The sequence below is a fragment of the Lutra lutra genome, chromosome 9 (assembly GCF_902655055.1).
Source record: "Lutra lutra chromosome 9, mLutLut1.2, whole genome shotgun sequence".
Lineage (NCBI taxonomy): Eukaryota > Metazoa > Chordata > Mammalia > Carnivora > Mustelidae > Lutra > Lutra lutra.
The window spans coordinates 139,815,975-139,822,217 of NC_062286.1; positions in this window are offsets into that span (position 1 = coordinate 139,815,975).

The following is a 6,243-nucleotide window of genomic DNA, read 5'->3' on the forward strand; positions in this document are numbered from 1 at the left end:
GTTCCGGGAGGGCCTGGTCCATTCTGGGATCGTTTGGGCCAATGACTCTTTGTTTGGTGTCTGAAGCCTTGCCTGTGTCTGAAAGTCCATCCATCTGCTGGATGGATGCGCGCGGAGGGACCGATCTGTCTGCTGTCCAGCATACAAAAGGGAAACTGCCGAAAAGGCAGACAACTACTTTTCTTATGAAAATGTATGCTTCATACACATACCCAGAAACACTTGGGAGATCTTCAAGTAAAATGTAGTCCGTGTGCCTTGCTGAGAAATCCTACTACAGCCAGGCTCCGGGAGACGAATTTCTAAGTGACTTTAGATGTTTCCTGTTCTGTTACACCGAACACTTCAGGGATGGTCTTTGCCAACTAAACCCGGAGCTAGGCCCATACTTTCACCCGGAATGTGCCGGCGTCCGGGCTCCTCCTCAAAGGCTGGGGTGGGTCTTTGTCACCTAAGCATCACCTTTCACGTCATCCAGGCGTGATGGCGTCTGTCTTCGTGTCCTTAAACCCCAGCGTCTGCTCCGCGGGAGCGGGCTTTCCCGGGAGTCACTGTGGCAAGCCAGGCATTCTGTCCTGCGAGGTGCCTGCTGCCCAGGGAGGTCACTGACCTTCCTGTTGGTGAACCACACAGAGCGGGTGGCCTTCTCCTGTCGTGCTCGCTCCTTGCTTTTTTGGCTAGAAATTCTATCTCCCCAACTTGTTCAAAGCCCACTGGCTCTGTCCAAGTATCGAACCTGCCCCTCAAAGGATAGACACTTGCCTCAGGCTTCAAGAACATTCTGACCAGTGATAACCTTGAAGGAGCCCTCCACCCTGGATGGGACAGCCGTGTAAGTGGCGATGTGTGTGAGCGGACTGTGGGCTCTGTGGGGGGGGGGGGGGGGGGGCCTCCTGAGCGGTCACCTCAGGGGGCAGGTTTCCAGATGAATGTTTGGTGGCTCCCTCTGGAAATGGTGCTGCAGGTGTGTGCAGATAGCAGGGCGCGACGAAGGCTCGGTCCTGGCCCTCACGTGCGACCGGCCCAGAGGCGCAGGAGCGTGGGCCATGGGGTGGTTCCTCCCGAAGGCCCGCACTGACGGAGGAGGGCAGGCTGGTAGAGACGTGTCCTGCTGAAATCAGTGCACCTCCTCGAAGAGCTCTGATCGTCACCCAAGGAGGGAGCGACCTGAGGTTCTTCCTGGTCTCTCCTCGCTGCCACAAAACAACTCACTTGCCTGGTATAATTTGTGGGTAAACTCGGTGGGATGGCGTGTTATTCTAACATGCTGGCTTAATTTTGGCCATCAGGCTCCCTTATTCTAGTCAAAACCTGTGGGCGCCAGATGGAGAGGTCTGGGTAATGTCTTCACAGGAGGGATGTCTGGTAGTTGGGAGCACCGGGGACAGGACAGGGCTGCAGGGGGACCACCGGACCGATCAGTTATTGTGAGTTCCCATTGTCTCCTAGGATTTGGGGAGGCAAACGTCTTCGTTTGATCTTGGCTGTAAGTGAAACAGCAGCGTGCGCACGTACAGACATGGGGTTCAAATTGTATATCTGTGCACGCGTGCGCATGTGTGTGTTAGCCCTTAGCATCTCCGGATTTCCTCTCTCCAGATTCCCTTGACCACCCAGATGCCACCTCTGACCTGTTGCCTGATGTTTCCATTTCATTTGTTTTGAAATGGAGGGCAGTGGCAGGTGTGGGGGTGAACTCACATGGACTCCGGGCGGGCACACGCAGAGACTAGGGCTCACCTAAAAGCGTTCCAGACTTAGGACTCGGAATTAGGGGACATCAGCTGGGTCCCCTGTGCTCCTTGCCCCAACCTCACACCACCCTCCACGTCATTCTACCCGTCTCTGGCCAGACCTCCTTCCCCCCCACCTCCCTCCAACGGACATTCCACAGAGTCGTTATGGCAGAAACTTGGGCACAATTATCTGGTCAGTTGAGGCAAAAGAAAATAATCATTTGTCCAATTGTCCCAATTAGCTCTCTGGACTGTCCTGAATGCTCAGGATAATTGTGTGGGCCTCCTGTTCAGCTCTGTGATCTGGCTAAAACGGATCATGGAAATGAGACTCCGTTCAGTACAATGTACATTTAAATTAGACTTAGTCAAAGTAGACCACTGGGTTTAGTGTTTTCTGTTTGTCAACTATTATTCTAAAATTGCTTTTAGCTAATCATCCTGATTCTGCCGTTAGTAATCGCTATTTCTCTCGTTTCATAGATGTAATGGAGGCAAAGAGGGCTCTGGTTTGCATCATTTGGTGTCTCTTGGAGGAAGTGCTGAGGGAAGCATGTTTTTTTGACTTGGTGTTCTGACTCGGGACCCCACAACAGCCCTCCGTTTCCATCGCCGCTCCCGCAGCCCCTGCCCCTACTCCCCACCGCCGCTGCCCCAGACGGGAAACCCGAGACCCGTCCCAGGGCTTACTCGCGAGGTCACAGGACCAGTACCACCCAGGGCTGGAGCTAGAACCTTCGAGCTTCTCCTTTCCAGACCAGTACTGTTGCCACTTACGCCACTTTAGTTGTTCATTTCTTTCCATAAAATTAAATGACCTTCTTCCAGAGAGATTTAATGGTCAAGATGGGATGTGCTAAAGGCTCCTCAAGGACTTTTCTCCTTATTACGAAGATGAGACCAGACCGAGGCTGGGAGAGATTCGCAAACAGTGGTATGCCATTATCCCTTGTTCAGTTTTTCGTGTAATTGGTGTGAAGAGATTGCTGCTGACTAATCCCACCACCGGACAGAAAGCAGCGACTCTTGGGTGACATGACGTGGCACGCGGACGTGTGCAGGGTGGCTGTTGACAGAAGGCATGTGTGTGTGCGTGTGTGTGTGTGTGTGTACCTGGCGCGCTCCCTGACATGGAGAATGTCATTTTAAAGTTGTAAATAATAAAAAATAGGCTGGAGCAAAACTGATGGTACAATTGCCTGAGAATGTGGTACTTCATTTCCACACTATGCAATGGCTAGAAATTGATTTTTTTTTTAAATCCAATTAAGCCTCAAGGTTGGTTATCCATTTAAAAGGTCGGCTGAGTTAAACAATGACAGTACCTTCAGTTCATGCTAATAATTAAATTTACACAGAACTCGGGCACTTGCATTGTGCCTCGCGGAGGCGGATGTCGTGTGTGTTGCACAAAAACGCGAGGCAAAAGCCCCCAGGGGTGGTGCCCACTCGCCAGCCATCCGGGACCCCTGCCGGGGACCCCTGCCCGGGGCAGCCCACCGCCTGGCCACGGGCCCTGGCACTCCTTCCCCTCAGGTTCCCACAGCCCACCCTGGAGAGCCCTGGTCCCCAGCTCACCTCCCGCCCTCCCCTTCCTCCAGCCCCCCGAGCCTCGGGACAGAAAGTAACCTCGTTTAAAGAGGAAAAAAAGAGGGGCTCCTGGTGTGTGTGCCCTTGGCGTATGCCTGGAACTCTTCGGTCTCACGTGCTACGGAGTTTATACCGTGGTAAGCAAATCACGTTTTAAAAATAGCCCTTTATAGGTGCGTATTGACTCTGTGTTCCCAACGTGTTAAGAAAAAGACTCCAAAATGTCTTTTTATGGTTCTCATAGGTGATGTTTAAGCGTTTGAATTGGTGAAGATGTTAGGAGACCCGGGACCCCAATTGGAATGCTTTTTATTCTGTTTAGGTTATAATGTCACTTCAGTTTTGTAAATCGCTGAGTGGGGATAAGTGATCTTATTTCAAATCTAGCATTTTAACCTGCATTGTAATGTAAGTAAGGTCACTCCAATTCAGTACTTTCTGTCTGTAACTCTGAATCAGCCTGAAAGATGGAACCTTCCAGATTTAGTGAGAAAAAAATATGTATGTATATTTCTGTGTGTGTGTGTGTGTGTGTGTGTGTGTGTATGTGTGTGTGTGTGTTGAATTTCCCTCTCAGGGTCCTTAAGAAAAACCAACAATTCCTGCTTAATGTATCGTCCCCCCCCCCCACTTAACCTCATGCAGCTCAGCTCCCAAAACCCTCTGCAACAGATTTGTGATTCTTTTTTACTTTTTAAAAGATCCGCGTTTAGATAATGCCGACAGACGTGTGGCTTTAAAAAGAAGGTGTTTCTGGAGGAAAGAATGTGACTTGGGTTTTTGAAGATGGACTCATTTTTGATGCTCTGGAGAGACAGACTATTCAGGAGGATCCTGTAAGGGAAGGTTTTCCTAAAGAAAAGATTTCTTGATCCTCCTCAACGTTTCCCCCCTCCTTCTGCCTTTCTGTACACCTTCATTTCCATACAGAGTCGCCTCAAGGAACACAGAACCACCTTGGGTCGGTTAATTACCTCTCTCCCTCCCTCCCTTCCCGCAGCCACCCCCATGCCGAGGCTCTAGATTTTCCACATTGCCCTTGAAAACTTCTGCAGCTACAGAAATGATTTTGCTGGTGCTCAGAAGTCAACAAGAATTTGGTCCCCAAGACAAGGAGGGTTATTCCTGTCCGACAAGGTGGGCTTCCTGGGAAGATAATTTAGGCTGCTAGAACGGCAGGGGACTGCCCAGAGCAACTAGCTCAACCCCTCATTTTATGGAAAAGTCCAAAAACTGATGTGGGAAGGAACGCTTTTTGTTGTTAATAAGTGGTTTCTCCAGCACATTTTTATTAACACTGTTCTCTCATTGCGCTGATATCAGAAGGTAAAAAGCGCTCTAGATGAAATCACAGAATGTGCTTTTCAAGCAAAGTGCGAAAGATTACATGCAGTGCACCGTCTTTTGTATCGAGTGCGCATAAAACGCGGTTTTTCAAAAAGAAACAGGAAAGATAAACCCAAACCTGAGAAAAATGGTGACCTCCAGGAGAATGAATGGAAAAGGAGTAGAAGGGACAGGGGACCCCTTTGAGCATTCCTTCCTGTGGTTTCAACTTTTGAGCCACAGAAATGTATGTCTTCTAAAAAAGAAAATGTTAAAAAAAAGAAAAAAGAAAGAAAGAAAGAAAAGAAAAAAAACCAGCAAGCCGCTCAGTTCAGGACAAACAGAAACATGGGACTCTAGGTAGGTATCAGACCTTACAAAGGCGAAGTAAGTGTTGAGTGTCCCTGTGGGATCATTCTTCGAACAAGAAGAACGAGCGGACTCTGGACCGCGAGGGGGTGGGTTTGGGGTCACGAGTGGAGGCTGTCAGGAAAGACCAGGCGAGGATCCACAGGACGGTGATGGGGAACTCGGGTTCTCACTGTGGGAGAAGGAAGAACCCACATGGGGTAGGACCCGTGAGGAAGCGCCCGGCAACACGGGCGTCGACTCCGAGGATCCGCGCACACACACGATACTCCTCGGGAAGGATCAGAGACAGTGACCGTCCAGGAGTGCAGAGCACGCACTGCACAGGCAGAACTGGATTTCCAGATGGAATTCTAAGCAGCCATGCCCCATCCCCGCCCGACCGCAAGGAGACCAGGGCTCCTGTAAGGCCCGCCTGACTCTCGCTACGGGGCCAGGAAGGGGCAGAGTGAGCCCGGGGACCATCTTACTGTTCCAGGGAGGATCGCAGTCCTCAGAGGCCGATAGGAACATGTGAGAAGGACACGGGTGCCGGCCTGGTAGGGCCCTGGCTGGCCCGAGTGGGGCCAGTGACCACGAAAGAGCCAAACGCAGGGATAGAACTGGGGAGCCCGCAGCCACCGCCCACTGTGACACCCACCTGTCTTTGGGTTCATCCTCCATGCCCACCGTCGTGAAATTCTCTCTTGGAAACGAAGCTCTGCGCCTTCCTTCTTGCCCTGGACCCCACAGATGATGTGAGTCCTTCCAGGGGGTGAGAGGAGGCAGGGAGGTCTGGAAGGGTTGATCAGCTAGAAAGCCTCTTGCAAGCAGTACTGGACCTGGCAGCCGTCCTCAGCAGCTACAAAAGCTTCAAGGGAGAGGTCAGGAGAAGGAAAGGCCTGAGTCTGCATGGGTTTTGAAGAGGAAACTGAGCTGAATGCCATTAACTATGAGGGGGAGACGGCCCTTTGCCGTTTGAGATCAGGCCGACCCCGCTTGAACCAAAAAGCCCACCTCGGCTAGTCACGGGAGCCATGTGGGTGCCGTGGCTCCTGGTGAGATACGGTGGCAAACACGACGTGTTTAACCCGAATCTAATCACAAGGAAACCATCCCAATGAATCCAGACTGTGGGACTTTCTACGCCACCCATCAATGTCAGGAAGGACAAAGGCAGGGATTGTTCTGGATTCAAGGAGACCAAAGAGACATGACAGCCAAGCGGAACGCCTGGTCCTTA